The sequence below is a fragment of the Mytilus californianus genome, unplaced genomic scaffold (genome assembly GCF_021869535.1).
Source record: "Mytilus californianus isolate M0D057914Y unplaced genomic scaffold, xbMytCali1.0.p SCAF_9, whole genome shotgun sequence".
NCBI lineage: Eukaryota > Metazoa > Mollusca > Bivalvia > Mytilida > Mytilidae > Mytilus > Mytilus californianus.
The window spans coordinates 33,401,453-33,417,630 of NW_026262745.1; the positions used below are offsets into that span (position 1 = coordinate 33,401,453).

Genomic DNA, 16,178 nt, shown 5'->3' on the forward strand with positions numbered 1-16,178 from the left:
TAGGAATTAGGGGCCAAAAAAGGGACAAAAAACAAGCATTTTTTTAGTTTCATGACAATAACTTGTGTGTAAGTGTTTGGATCTTTCTGAAATTGTACTACAAGCTTCCATATCACAAAGGGAAAGCTGGAATTGAGTTTGGGGGTAATTGCCAAAACGTTTAGGAATAAGGGGCCAAAAATAAGCATTTTTCTAGTTTCCAGACAATAACTTGTGTTCAAGTGTATGGATCTTTCTAAAATTGTACTGCAAGGTACCATACTACAAAGGGAAGGCTGGATTGATTTTTGGGGTAATTGCCTCAAAATTTTAGGAATCAGGGGCAAAAAAGGGGCAAAAAACAAGCATTTTTCTAGTTTCATGACAATAACTTGTGTGTTAGTGTATGAATCGTTATGAAATTGTACTACAAGGTTCCATATCACAAAGGAAAAGCTGGGTTTGAGTTTGGAGGTAATTGCCCTGAACGTTTAGGAATTTGGGGCCAAAAAGGGGCCAAAAAACAAGCATTTTTCTAGTTTCCAGACAATAACTTGTGTTCAAGTGTAAGGATCTCTCTGAAATTGTACTGAAAGGTACCATATCACAAAGGGAAGGCTGGGATTGAGTTTGGGGGTGATGAATCATAAGGGGGTTAAAAAAAATTGGGGGGGGGGGGGGGGGTTTCCTTTTTTTTTTCTTTAAAATTTCCCATTTTAAATTGGTTATTTCTGATTTATATATAAAAGCAAATAATAATGATATGGTTTGAATAGGTAAATTAAAATTTTTTAAGTTCTTAGACCAGATTCATTCTGTGTCAGAAACCTATTCTGTGTCAAATATTTAATCACAATCCAAATTCAGTGCTGAATCAAGCTTGAATGTTGTGTCCATACTTGCCCCAACTGTTCAGGGTTCGACCTCTGCGGTCGTATCAAGCTGCGCCCAGCGGAGCATTTTATTTTTAAAATCCAAGCGTTATTGATAATTTTTATGATATATTCAATAACAGTCATTGTGGTACAATGTATATGATTCTTAACTTGCACTGCTTTGAAGAATCGGCAAGATGTTGCATAATATGAAAGGTTTTCTAGTGATTCTTTGACAATACATCTCTGTAATAAGGTAGCAATTTCTCCCGGACATACTGATCGACATCCAACATGAAATGGTTACATCCACATAAGTTCAAGACCTGTAAATTAGAAATATTACTTTTTATTACATTATGATAATAATTAAGATAAATTCTTTGTTTAAAGATGGTAAACACAATAAGTAATCATCTTGCTGCCATTTTTGGAAGTTTTCATATTCCTGTTTATAATATCCCTTCATTTATACATTCTCCCCCAAAAATAAAGCAGTGGTCCATTAGGGGCAGACAATCCCATTAGAATATGTTTTCCTAGCACTAATATCTAAAAAAAAAACTATCTCAGAAAGAAGGTATATTCTGAATGATATATTAGCACAAACTTGGTCAATTTGATTTCTCCAGATTTTTAACATTTAAAGATTTTATACATGAAGAATTTTGTAATATTCTGAATTCATTTGTGAGTTTGGATTACTAGTCTAAATTGATCATTTCTGCTTTGTTCCAGTAACCAAACTTTTTGTTTTATTTGTATTGCTGTATTCCTTCTTTGTGTTCTTTTTAAAAACCATTTAAATGGCACAGTTGAGGTAATGACGTCGGTAACATGAAAATATATTTTTTGCGACATTAAAAACAAGTACATGACTCTTTTTTTTGAATGATACATGTAGCTTGATTATGTATGAAGATTATTTGTACCAATTTTTGTAAACAAATCAATGATAACCTTTTAAATTACCGGTGAAGATAAATATACAGCAAAAAAATCTGTTTTTTTTTTTTAAATCATGAAAATTAATAAAATTGAATTATTTCCATAGAAAGGTAAGCAATGGTAAGGCTAATGCTCATATTGAATTAGAACTACTAAATATTATCTTTCTATTGAAAATGACTTTATAGGTCAAATATTTCAGTTTTGACATGTTTGTGTCATCTGTGTGATGAAATTTCTGCCCTAAAATGAACAGACTGTATTATTCCTGCCATTTTTAATGATAGTAGAATTAATGAAGTTTACAAATGTTTAATTTCAGGGCCTGAAAAATGGCTCTAATAGTAAAATACCCCTACCAAATAATTACATTTTTAAAAGTGATTGCTTTAATACTGTTTGTGATGCATTATGTTTTTACCATGTATATGACATTTTGTTTTTATGTGAAAAAATGTTGTAAAATTAATTGAATTTCTTTCAATGCATTTTTTTGTTGTAGTTTTTATATTAGATGTCTCTTATAAATTACAGCTGTCCAGGATGACCCTTCATTTAATTACTAGGTGTTTGTCAGATTTGCAATGTTGCCTAATTATAAGCTGGAATTCCTATGTCTTCATGCAAAACATCTGCATGAAAACAAAAGGATTCCAGTCTACTGTATTTGGAACAGGAGGAAATTCTCCCTTTGCAATTTAATACAAGGGAAGACCATTTGTATCATTTTAAGCTCACCTGGCCCAAAGGGCCAAGTGAGTTTTTCTCATCACTTGGCGTCCGTCGTCTGTCGTCCATCGTCGTCGTCGTTAGCTTTTTACAAAAATCTTCTCCTCTGAAACCACTGGGCCAAATTTAAACAAACTTTGCCACAATCATCATTAGGATATCTAGTTTAAAAAAAAGTGTCCGATGACCCCGCCAACCAACCAAGATGGCCGCCATGGCTAAAATAGAACATAGGGGTAAAATGTAGATTTTGGCTTATATCTCTGAAACCAAAAAATTTAGAGTAAATCTGACAAAGGGGAAAACTGATTATCAGGTCAAGATCTATCTGCCCTGAAATTTTCAGACAAATCTGACAAACTGTTGTTGGGTAGTTATTGCCCTTAATAGTCAATTTTTAACAATTTTTTGTAAATTTTTGTAATCTTTTACTAAAATCTTCTTCTCTGAAACTACTGAGACAAATTTAACCATACTTGGCCATAATCATTATTAGGGTATCTAGTTTAAAAAATGTGTCCGATGACCCCGATGACCCCGCCAACCAACCAAGATGGCCGCCATGGCTAAAATAGAACATAGGGGTAAAATGTAGATTTTGGCTTATATCTCTGAAACCAAAGCATTTAGAGTAAATCTGACATAGGGTAAAACTGATTATCAGGTCAAGATCTATCTGCCCTGAAATTTTCAGACAAATCTGACAACCTTTTGTTGGGTTGCTGCCCCTGAATTGGTAATTTTAAGGAAATTTTGCAGTTATTATACGACCGCTAAAAAAATTTTGTGGTCGTATATTGGTATGACTTTTGGCGTCTTCGTCGTCATGCGTCGTCCGAAGACACATTGGTTTTCGCACTCTAACTTTAGTTTAAGTGAATGGATCTCTATGAAATTTTACCACAAGGTTCAATACCACAAAAGGAAGGTTGGGATTGATTTTGGGGGTTATGGTACCAACAGTTAAGGAATTAGGGGCCAAAAAGGGGCCAAAAATAAGCATTTTTGTAACTTCCAGACATAACTTGTGTGTTAGTGTATGGATCTCTCTGACATTGTACCACAAGGTTCCATATCACACAGGGAATGCTGGGATTGATTTTGGGGGTAATTGCCTCAAAATATTAGGAATTAGGGGCCGAAAAAGGGGCAAAAAACAAGCATTTTTCTAGTTTCATGACAATAACTTGTGTGTAAGTGTATGGATCTTTCTGAAATTGTACTACAAGGTTCCATATCACAAAGGGAAAGCTGGAATTGAGTTTGGAGGTAATTGCCCAAAACGTTTAGGAATAAGGGGCCAAAAATAAGCATTTTCTAGTTTCCAGACAATAACTTGTTTGTAAGTGTATGGATCTCTCTGACATTGTACCACAAGGTTCCATATCACAAAGGAAAGGCTGGAATTGATTTTGGGGTAATTGCCTCAAAATATTAGGAATTAGGGGCCAAAAAAGGGCCAAAAAAACAAAGCATTTTTCGAGTTTCATGACAATAACTTGTGTGTAAGTGTTTGGATATTTCTGAAATTGTACTACAAGGTTCCATATCATAAAGGGAAAGCTGGAATTGAGTTTGGGGGTAATTGCCCGAAACGTTTAGGAATTGGGGGCCAAAAATAAGCATTTTTCTAGTTTCCAGTCAATAACTTGTGTTCAAGTGTATGGATCTCTCTCTGAAATTGTACTGCAAGGTACCATACCACAAAGGGAAGGCTGGGTTTGAAGATGGGGGTAATTGCCTCAATATTTTAGGAATTAGGGGCCAAAAAGGGGCAAAAAATCAAGCATTTTTGTAGTTTCAGGACAATAACTTGTGTGTAAATGTATGGATCTTTATGAAATTGTACTACAAGGTTCCATATCACAAAGGGAAAGCTGGGTTTGAGTTTGGGGGTAATTGCCCTAAACGTTTAGGAATTTGGGGCCAAAAAACATATTTTTCTAGTTTCCAGACAATAACTTGTGTTCAAGTGTATGGATCTCTATGAAATTGTACTACAAGGTACCATACCACAAAGGGAAGGCTGGGATTGAGTTTGGGGGTGATGAATCATAAGGGGGTTCAAAAAATTTGGGGGGGATTTTTTTTTTTTTCCTTTTTTCTTTCTTGTAAAATTTTCCATTTTAAGTTGGTTATTTCTGATTTATATTTAAAAGCAAATAATAATGATATGGTAGGAGATACACACCAAACAGGATGTGTAAATTATTATATAATAAGTATTGTGCAATAGCAAGAAATTTTCAATTGCACAGTATTGTACAATAGCAAGAAATCTTCAATTGCACAGTATTGTGCAATAGCAAGAAATCTTCAATTGCACAGTATTGCGCAATAGCAAGAAATATCCAATAGCACAATATTGCGCAATAGCAAGAAATTGTCAATTGTACAGTATTGCGCAATAGCAAGAAATATTCAATTGCACAGTATTGTGCAAAAGAAGATACTTCCTATAAATTGCTTATTTCTTGACCAATTTCAATGGGGTTTTATTCTTGAATTCTTGGGGTTCTTTAATATGCTGAATGTAACTGTGTATTAAGTTTTTGGATTTTGGGCCCCGTTTTTAAATTGGTCCACATTGAGGTCCAAAGGGTCCAAAATTAAACTGTTTGATTTCATCTAAAATTGAATTATTGGGGTTCTTTGATATGCCGAATCTAACCGTGTATTTAGATTCTTAATTTTTGGTTCCGTTTTCAAATTGGTCTACATTAAGGTCCAAAGGGTCCAAAATTAAACTTAGTTTGATTTTAACAAAAATTGAATTCTTAGGGTTCTTTGATATGCCGAATCTAAAAATGTATTTAGATTTTTGATTATGGGCCCAGTTTTCAAGTTGGTCCAAATCAGGGTCCAAAATTAAACTTTGTTTGATTTCAACAAAAATTGAATATATGGGGTTCTTTGATATGCTGAATCTAACCATGTATTTAGATTTTCGATTTTTGGGCCCCGTTATCAACTTTGTCCACATTGAGTTCAAAAGGGTCCAAAATTAAACTTCATTCATTCTGTGTCAGAAACCTATGCTGTGTCAAATATTTAATCACAATCCAAATTCAGAGCTGTATCAAGCTTGAATGTTGTGTCCAAACCAGTAAAGGAATAGCTATGCCTTCTTGTACCCTGTTGTCTCCGTCAATATTGGGAAGTCTTTCTATTTCTGCTATGATGTCCTTGTGTTGGATACTGTTCAGTACAGACATAACAGCAGGTAAAGCAGAGGATGCTGTATGGGCTAAATCCTGTACAAATTTCCCTTCACCAATTTGTTTTTCTCTGTTCAGAGTGTTCACTGGGAATACAACCAGTTGCTTAAAAGATATGAATATAATGATAAGCATTGTATAAGGCAAATAGCAATGGATAGGTCATGAGGTTGGCATATTGATAAAATTTACTAATGCTCTTTTGTTTTTTCATTAAATGCTTCCACAAATTTGCTTTTGAATGTTTTGATTTTATAACATGTACATTTCAAAACAATTCTCACATAATTCTAAAAGAATCTCACTGATATCTTGGAATTAATATTAATCTTTATAAAAACATAAATGTATCACTACAAGTTTTACAATGTGATAACATAAAAATGTGTTTGTTTTTTTTTTTTTGGTTAATTCAAACTTCAATTTGGCAAAGAGAAAAAAAAATTTTAAAAGGACAATTTAGTAGCATTTACTTGCTGGGGGGTGGGGGTAATGATATAATTATTCTTACTTGCAAAGTTTTGATACATCAAAGTTTGCTGTAACTAGGCAACCAGTCAATAGTCTTTTGACAGATCTCTTACCAAACTAAATAGAGAAAGGTAAACAAGATCATGAATATTTGCACATTTTTTTCTTGAAAAACCTAACTGTCTAACAATTTATTATGCTTCCCACAAAAAATATGAAAATATATATAAATTATACTTAGCTTATGATTTATATAAATGGTTTATCACAACTGTTTTTGCTGAGTGATTGAGTCTTAATAATCAATTTTCTTCTCTGTGTATTTTAATTTTGTGTCATACCTATATAAGCTATTGAGAAGGTATAAAAGTGTTTCTGTATAAGAACTATTAATTCATGACTCCACTGTTAATAAGGTATTGAAAACTTTTGATGATGATGATGTCAGGAAATGAATTGTTGTTTTTAATTTCCAATAACTATTAATAAATACATGCATGTCAAGACAAGGACATGTTAATATATAATATGATTATCAACCCTGCTTTGTACTAGATAACACCCTGAGCCAGATATTTAATGATATAGTTCAGAGGTAAGAACAAGTCCTCAGTATTTTGACATCCAGAGGACTTAATCATAAATGTTGTGTGCCTAGCAAAGCATCAAATAAGCAAATTATCAAGTCTTTGCCAAAGCATGAATCCATCCATGAGATAAATGACATTGGAAAGCAACAATTTGTTGTCGTTTAAGAGGGGCTTTAGACATGACATTTATAATATAAAGTTCACAATTGACTTAATTATTAGAATTTTTTTTTATAAAAATAATGGATGAAAAGAGTAAGAAGTGTGTGTAAAACTATATAGCAATGTATTTCAATAGGTACACTAATTTAAAAGGTTTTCTTTTTACCTTCATTTTTAGTCTTTTTGGAAGAACAATGTCAAATTGACCTCTTTCTTTAAACTTTTTCAAGGATATTATTATAAACTCATTACTTTAAATCAAAATCCTATGAAAAATATGTGAATTGATTATAATGTGTGGAATACCAATGTATGGATTTTGTGGGTACAGGCCTAGGTGAGCAACACATTTCAATGTTTAATGAAGTACACACATATTCTATAGGCTTGTATGCAGACCTTGGCAAAACCATGAAATAAAATATCCATGATGATCATTTTAGTTTAAGTCATGGAATATGGTACCCAATAAAATAAATAAATCCACAGTAGATGTATATGATAATTTAACTTACTGCATGCCCATTTGCCACATCATTAGCTATACGAGCAAACCTCTTTACCCTTTGTTGTATGGTCCCAAATAAAGGGGAAACTACTACCTGCCAAGTAGTCTATTAACAATGCATGGGTGCACCTGTCAATTACAAAATGTACAATTTTATGTTTTATTTGAAATAACATGTGTACTTTGTACTATGATATATCTTATACACAAAATGGATTAACTGTTGGTGGCTGACTGTCCTGTCATATATACAGAGAAGCTTGCAATCTCCATTTGTTAAACCGCACTCCAATGGAGGGGGTATACTGTTTTACCTCTGTCTGTCCATATGCCCAACAGTTTGTTATCATGCTTCATCTCAGCATGCTTTACCATGTGATGCATTTTCAGATTTATTGCTCTTCAACTTCCTGTTCTTCCCAGGGGCGGACCCAGGATTTTAGGTTGGGGGGGGCAAACTTAAATTTTCCGCTCGCTCTGCTCGGCGAAATTTTTTTTTTTTTGATTTTTAGGTAAAATGATCTAAATATTCTAGAGTGGGTGGACAACCCTAGTGCTTTGCAAATTTGGAGGGGGGGGCGAATGCCCGCCACGCCCCCGCCTGAATCCGCCCCTGCTTCCTTTTCTTAAAGCTGAGTTATCATTAGTGAGCAGTGACTGATAGTTTTACTTGTTACAATTGACAAGAATACTTACTTATTTATTAGTACAAATTAACAGGAGTAAAAAAAAAACACCTTTTTAAATCTTTTATAATTAGTGAATTGGCTTTTCCAGATGAGAAAATTGTATTTGTTGCATCTGAAATTTTACACTGGAAAAATGTTGAAAATCGTAGAAATGATAGAAATATAATAATAAATTATTTGAATTTAAAGAGGTAAACCAAACTAATCAGGCCTGAGGCCATCTAAAAGATAAATTGATAGGTCCAAAAATTAAATATTAAAACAAATCAGCCGATAATCATGATTATTAGTAAACTCCTTCTGCAATATATTAAGTGTAAGTAAATATTAGTTTGTGTTGCTATGATAACATATTTAAGCTATTTTCATCAAACACGTATCAGATTAAATGTGTGTTGCCATGATGACATTTAAGTATTTTGTTAAACACTTATCAGCTTATGTGGAAAACCATTCAGAATGTTCTCAAATGGAAATAGTTTGAATTTTATTTCACTTGAGAGAACTCTAAATAACTGTCAATTAGTTAATAATTGAGATAATTCAAATTTTGATGAGCTACTGAGCTTTAAATGTACTCTTGTCCTTGTAATAGACAAAAAATGTATGGATTTGTGGCACTTATTGTCATAATTTCAATGTTTGCAAAGCCAAAAGTTTTAACGGTACTCAAATTAATTTTCAATTTTGTTTCATTTACCTTCCTGTGAAGTGCAGGTCGGTACATCCAATCAACCAGGCCCCACAGTTTGCAATAAGAGTTTTGCCAACCCCTGATAAACCATGGAGGACTGGCAAGTTGAAATGGCCGATTTCATTCATGATCTTCTTGTACATTGTCATTGCATACATGCTGCTCCATGCTAAAATGGCTGGTCCAAAGTTGTTGTCAAAGATGGTTGATGCTGTTGTCAGAAATTCTTGGAGCATTTGTATATCTGGAGGAGTATTGATTTTATGTTGCAATTCTATATTTGCTCCATTCTGGTCAGGCCAAACATAGACACATCTGTCTGGATTAACCTGAATAAAATTGAATTATATCAAAATTCAAAACAATGCGACTGTTATTTACTTAAAAGGTTATATTTTCGGCAACAAACAGTACAGTTTACAGTTCACAAGCTTTTCTGATATGGTGGAAAAGATCGTTATATTTCATGATTTTTTTTGATTTTTTTTTTTACAAGAAAGGAATTATTTGATATTTTTCACAGGATGAAAATGATTTTTTTTAATCAAATAAAAAAAAGATCAATGTTAGGAAAGGAAAATCAAGACATTTACTAGCAGTTGTATAATTATTCAATTATGATTCGTATGAAATGGCAAATCTGAAGAGTACTCCCAAAAAAAACCATAATAATTTAGTGATCGGTCTAAAATTAGGCAAAAATTGTCTTATTCTTCTTTAATGTCTCTCAGAGCAATGGTTTCTTGAATCTCTTTAGAATCTAAAGGACTATGGGTAATTTCATTGTTCGTACACCAAAATAAAAATAACGTTACGTCATTGGTTGAATTTCCATTGTTTAGTACCCTTTTAACCTATCACAAATTTTGGTGTGCGCTTTTTGAAAACATAACCCATAATGCATTAGATTCTGAAACAGTGAATTGCATACCATAGTAGCAGTGGTGATGTCTATGATTTGATCTGGGTTTAGAACCACATGGACCCCATCTTCCTGCAGACCAGCAGTTAATACTAACTGCTTTCTATCATTTACTTCCTGTTGCCTGGCCCGTCTAGCCAAATCTGCCATAAGAGGCACAAGGTGTCTTTGTGATAAGAAGCATATCAGACCACTATGTTTAAACATAGATGTATAAACCCATAGATAAAGCTCTCAAAAGTTCCCTACTGTTCTCTATTGTTAGATAAAAAGAACCATGACCAATTTGACTGTCTTTGATGTTTCATGTGTGTTGTCCTCAATCAAGTAACTCTAGCTACATCTCTTATCTGTTGATCTGTATTGACCAGTACAGCAGAATAGATTTTCTTAATTGTCTTCTCGAGTTATGTCCCTTCTGTTGTGAGAGTATGTCTATTTTTAGTAAAGAGTTTTAGTGTACTACCAAAACATTCCATGTAAAGCATGGTAAATAAATATTATGGAGCATATATTCAACTTTTTCCATGTTTTCTATTAAATATATTTCCAATAGACTTGTTTATAATAGTTAACATACATTGTTTAAATAAAGTTAAATTGTGATAAAAGATATAAAATATAAAAATATAAATATGTAAATATGATGAAAACATTAGTTCTGGCTAAAAAAAAAGAGATCCGCATTTATTAATTTCTTTTCGAGAATAATTTGTAATATTGTTTAACGTACAAGAACATTATTTTTTCATAACTAAGTCATTCTAAAATATATATTTTGATTTTATTTCTTTCTGATTTTTAGCATGTTTAACTGCTAAGTAGATTTCTATTGTCTAGATTGTCAATCGGCATCTCAATGACCAACTGGTTCATGTCATTATCAGATAAGTGTGAAAGCCATTACAACGCACATAGAACCTTTGAAGTCAGTGTTGAGCTTCATCTATGGGTTTATACATCTATGGTTTAAATGTGCTGTTAAGGGCCACACGAAACTTTTTTGAATTGTTCAAGTCTCTTGTTTTGAAGGATGCCTCTCTGAAAAGAAAATTAAGAATTAAGTTATTAATTCCAGAATACATATAATGCTTCTTTTTGTGACTTTACATGGATGAAAAGCGTTGACTGAACTTATTTGTTTGAAGTGGAGAAGCACTTCATACTAACAATATATGCAAAATCAAAGCTTTCACAGACAATTAACTATTCACCAGAGTTCAAATGATATTGTATAGTTTTGTCAATTACTGAAGACTGATATTGACCTCCTAAGGTCTTTCGGCTTATTTGTGCAGAGTTCATAATCTGGTTTTTCCCAGTGGTCCTAGAAGAAAATCTGCTGGCGCTCACTCTATTGCAATATATCAAAATTGTGTCAGTTGCTTGCACAATTTTGGTTTTTATGACCTTTGGACCACACAGTTTTTAGAACTCTGTTTGTGTTGATGGATTGCTTTCTCATAGACATATACATGTACCTCATATCTCCTTATAGTTTTATTCATAAATATATGTAATGGTTCATTATTTACTACCATATTTTACCTTTTGTATTCAAAAAGATTTGCTTCTTATTATCTAAAGCAGGGTTTTCAAAATCTTTTAAACTGTCTCCATCTGGTATTAAAACATATTCAGTAATTCTTTTAAGTGTTTTTCAAGTAAATGAATTTAAAGCATTAAATTTCGGACAGTTATCAAAGTGCATTTTAGAAGGGGGAAATACTTTGTAATACCTCATTTTTAACCTCTTGTTGGTGAATTAAGGAAAGGGTACCTATCTATGATGACATTTATAGTAAGTAATGTATCTATTTTTCTTTCCTTGCATGATGTAGTAAATGGACAGAATGTCATGGGACAAAGTCACAAAATTGATAGGACTCCGTTAAAAAACACACATTCAAGTATTCAGTTGATTGAATACTGTAGAAACATTCATTTTTGCTGGGTTAAAATTTTGTAACTTTGTCTCTTGATTCAGTTTCCTGAATATTTTAATTTACATGAATTCCAGTACAATGAGTGTGCGAAAGTTACATTCTTTGAAGGTTAAAATTTCTTTGGGGTTTAAATTTCCTGGATTATATCCAGTCGGGATTCTACTTCGTCAAAATTATCTCCCCATTACGCCAGTTAATTTTTACAATCGTAAAAATGGAAGCCATTATAGGGATGACGCGCTGCCAATTTAGCTCTTGAAAACCGATAAGTTTATCCGCATAGTACCATTACGATCCTTATATGCCAGTTGTATTTTAAAAGACAAATGTATCTACTAGCTAATGAGCATCAGTTAATGTACTTGTCTGCATTCAGTCAACTTAAAACTATTGTCTGATCGTTTGTCAGGTAGAATTTTCGAAAATTCATAAACATTTAAAAAAAATTCTAATTTAATATTTCGTGGAAGGGCAGACTAAAAATTTTCAGTGGTTGAAGACTATAAACCCTAGATATCACACACAAAAAATGAAGTTTTTTGGAAGATATGCATTTTAAAGATCCAACTTAAAAAATGTCGTCAAGTACTTTTAGTAAAAATTTGCTATTCGAACACACCTACTCTGTTTTTGTGATTCATTAGAAAGGTATTTCACTTGACCTATATATTTCATTTTTTTAGTACTGTGAATTTTCGATGTTATAAAGTCAACCTGAAGCTTTGATATATAAAAATGATAGAATCTGAAGCGAGATGATGTATCAAATACTTTTGCTTTATACGTTTTCAAGACAAAATATTCAACTCAAACACGCCCTCACATAAAAAGGTGCGCTCGATTTTCTCTTTTCGATGCAATTGTTACCCATTTTTTGGAATTTTTTCTTGAGTCACATAATGGAAGGGCAGAAACAAAAATTAAGGAACAAATAGATTGATATGTTCTCCGTCCGTGGTAATTTTTTTTGAAAAATCGGAGGTTATGCATTTTTTAGATCCAACTTAATAGACACCCATGTCGTCGACCTGATATCTAATTGTTCTGCTTAATTATGTAATAGATAAATTGAAAACTTATGCAAATTGTGTTTTTATGATAAAATATTTCGTAATTTAGCCAAAAACTGTCATTTTATTTGTTTCTATTAACTTTTAAAATTTGAGTTACTACAGTAAACATTACAGTAAGCATTTATCGCCTTCTCTAACAAAGAGCTTCGATTCTTTTGTTCTATTTCAACTGGGTTTCCGCCTGTATCTATCCATTAAAACAACGAAATTAAAATCCAAATGAAAATGTGACGATCTTTTTTAAAGAAAAAATTATAATAGAAGTCTCAACTTTTAGAAATAATTTCTTTTCATAAGATGAATTCATTTGATAGTAAGGAAATTGTATTATCAAATTTTAACCTTTTAAAATCTATATATCTTTATTGGCACCATGAAGTAAATCTATGGACAAACCATTTTGACACTTTGCTCTTTACAAAAATATTATCCTCTTTTTTTTAACTATTTTTCTGCTAGGAGGTATGAAACAAGTTGTTTTGCCTAAAACATGTCATAGGTATAATTTCCCCTAAATTTAATGGAAAAACCTCCTTTTGAACCCCTCTTGTTGAAGGAATAAGCATAAACAAAAAAAACATACATTGTACCTGAAAAAGAATAGAAAAACTCCTCTTTTTGACAGAATAAGCATAAACATACCTGAAAAAGGGTCAAAAAGTTGCAGCCTTGCCAAAATTCATATGGCATCTGGTTGACCATGAAAAATATTTTTCATAATTTGAAATTATTTAAATAATTTACCTATACATTAACATGATAAAGTAATTTATGCATACACTATAATATATATCAAAATATTTAGTTGGAGTTTGGATTTAGTATGGCAAAGATAATTGGAAGCTGTATTCTAACTAAAAAAAAAAACACAAGGATTTACCTAGGACAATTACACTTAACCCTACTGAAAATGTAAAGTGGGATTTCACTGAAAATACCAGTGGAGTTCCATCGGAGTTCCATTGGAATACCACTGTATTACCACTGGGAAATTTGGTCGGGATTTTCATTGGACATTCATTGTTTTCCATTGGGATATCAGTGGAATATCCAGTGGGATTCCGGTGAATACTCGAGTGGAATACAGTGGAAATTCCATTGGAATACCAGTGAAAACTTCGTTGGAATACCATTGTTTTCCCACTGGACATTTATTGTGTTCAACTGGGATACCAGTGGTAATTCCATTGGAAATTATAACAATCAACCAAAGAAAACCAGTGATTTTTCAATGGAAATTGACAATTCCACTGAAAAATTAACACATGTATTAATTAGTCCTAGATTTACATGGTAAAAATCTTACCACAAAAAAACTTGGCTAATGCATGTAGTCATAAAAATATGCTTCCTTTCTATTAAGTTAAACATCTAGAATCCATAAGCTGTTTTATAAAAATGTGCAATTAAAAAAAATCTTACCCACTAACTCCATCATTTCTTGTCACTTTCACTATATACACCGTTTCCCGTTTATTTTGAACTTGATGAAGAACCTCGAACACAAAGTTAGATTTGAATTGCCAGGTCTTTCCAATCTTAACATGCAACTCCCCGTTAATTTCTCTGATGTTATCCATTGAGGAAAATTTTTGGACTACTTGAGCTGTTTCTTGACTACCAGTATAAAATAGATCATTGCCTCTAGGGACCTATTGGTGAACATTACTACTTTTGAAATACCATAGACAGGTATATGAAAACATTCCAAATTTCAAAAAAAACTGCAGGGAACCTATAACGAAATATACAGGTGTCTAATTTAATATTTGTGTTGTATATAGCACATTTGACATCAAACAATCAGAACAGGAAAAGAAGTCATAAAACATTTAGAGATATAAACCATAAAAGTAAGGAAATCTAAACATGACAGTGTGAACTGGCAGGGGATGCAATTAGTACAGGTTCCAAACTTTTAAATTACATGCCTCTATTATCCTAGCAGTAGGATTTAAGATTAACATGTTAACATTATATGAATTGAAATGAAATAAAAGTTTCTAATTGGCCAGTTATTTTTGAACCAATTGTAATCTTGGGTGAAATGTTTTAAATGCATCCCATTATATTTTCATTTTTTATTGAAAAGTGTTCAATAGCAAATACCTTATTTAAACTGTTTTATCTCTGCCTATAATATGCAAACAAATAAATTAAGATTTACTTCTGCAAACATACTAATCATATAACTCTAGAGACTGAAGTCTCAAAATCATTGCCAAAGTCGTTTATTTTTTCACCTTACAATATAAATTCAATCTGAAAATGATTATTTTTTATATTACGGAGACATTGATAGATATCATAAAATTAAATGTTCCAAGGAATGATGTCATAATTAACAAACATGACAAAAAAAGAAAAACTAAGTGTAGTTTATATTTTAAATATAATTAAGTTGGTGAAAATCAGAAATGATTGTAATTGTGCATTCTTCTCTATGTTGCTTAGTTACATGTAATACGGTATTACCAATACCACTGATGAAGATCACAAAACAAGACAGACGTTTAGTTACTAACAAAACTAGTAAGTTAACCCTAAATGTATGAACCTGTCCTTTGGAATTCAGGAAATTTGTCAGAGTTTACTGTTTGAGTCTTTATATGTTTTTGATGATGATTGCAGTTTTTTTGGTAGTTTCTTTTTTATACACAACTTTGTTAGACTTGAGGCAATTAAGTTAGAGCTTGATATAGTATGGTATAGAACCTTGTGTATGCTGACCTTAAACAAAGTCAAATATATGTAGGATAAGGAAACAAATAGATAATGGGGGGGGGGGGGGGGGGGGCTGTTGTGGGATTTTTATAAAATTTATATCGAGAATTACATTTTATCATTACAGAATGTAACTTTATATATTATAATGGAGGTGTTCCTTCATATGAAGACTTACATAGAAAACAGTATGAACAGAAACTTACTTGAAATGTGGAAGAATGCAGGTACATTTGAATAATACATGTCCTCATATATTTCTTTATTTCTGGCTTGGTTTTTAGTTGGCTGTTTAGGTCCCTCAAATTAGATAGAAGACAGCAATATTCTTTTTGTGAGAATTCAGGTTTGATAAAAATAAAAAAAGATGAGCTATTTTCACACTTAACTTGATATTTTAAAAAATTATTCTCAGAAATCATTAGACTCTGACTGAATGAAACTTTTCTGTTCAAGTTTTACCATAGAAATGATAATTTGATTTATTGGAAAATATTGTCTAACAGCAGGTACAGAGTTTTACTATTTGATTTGGATGTTAAAGTGTTTAATCAGATATTGAAGTCAATATGAGATTTAATGATTTTACAGGCAGATCAAAATTTTACAAAAACCCATTAAAACAAAAAATAAAAATAAAAAATGGTGGT

The 16,178-nt window shown here is 32.1% G+C and overlaps 1 protein-coding gene across 1 annotated transcript in view; it reads left to right on the forward strand.

The window, feature by feature from the left end:
• The window catches only part of LOC127715091 (beta-1,4-mannosyltransferase egh-like), a 66,482-nt gene that overhangs the window by 10,280 nt on the left and 40,024 nt on the right, over positions 1-16,178 (forward strand). The window contains exon 2 of the mRNA XM_052221128.1: positions 15,656-15,755. The gene's annotated coding sequence lies outside the window, so the exon portion shown is untranslated. The remainder of the gene's footprint in view (positions 1-15,655; positions 15,756-16,178) is intronic.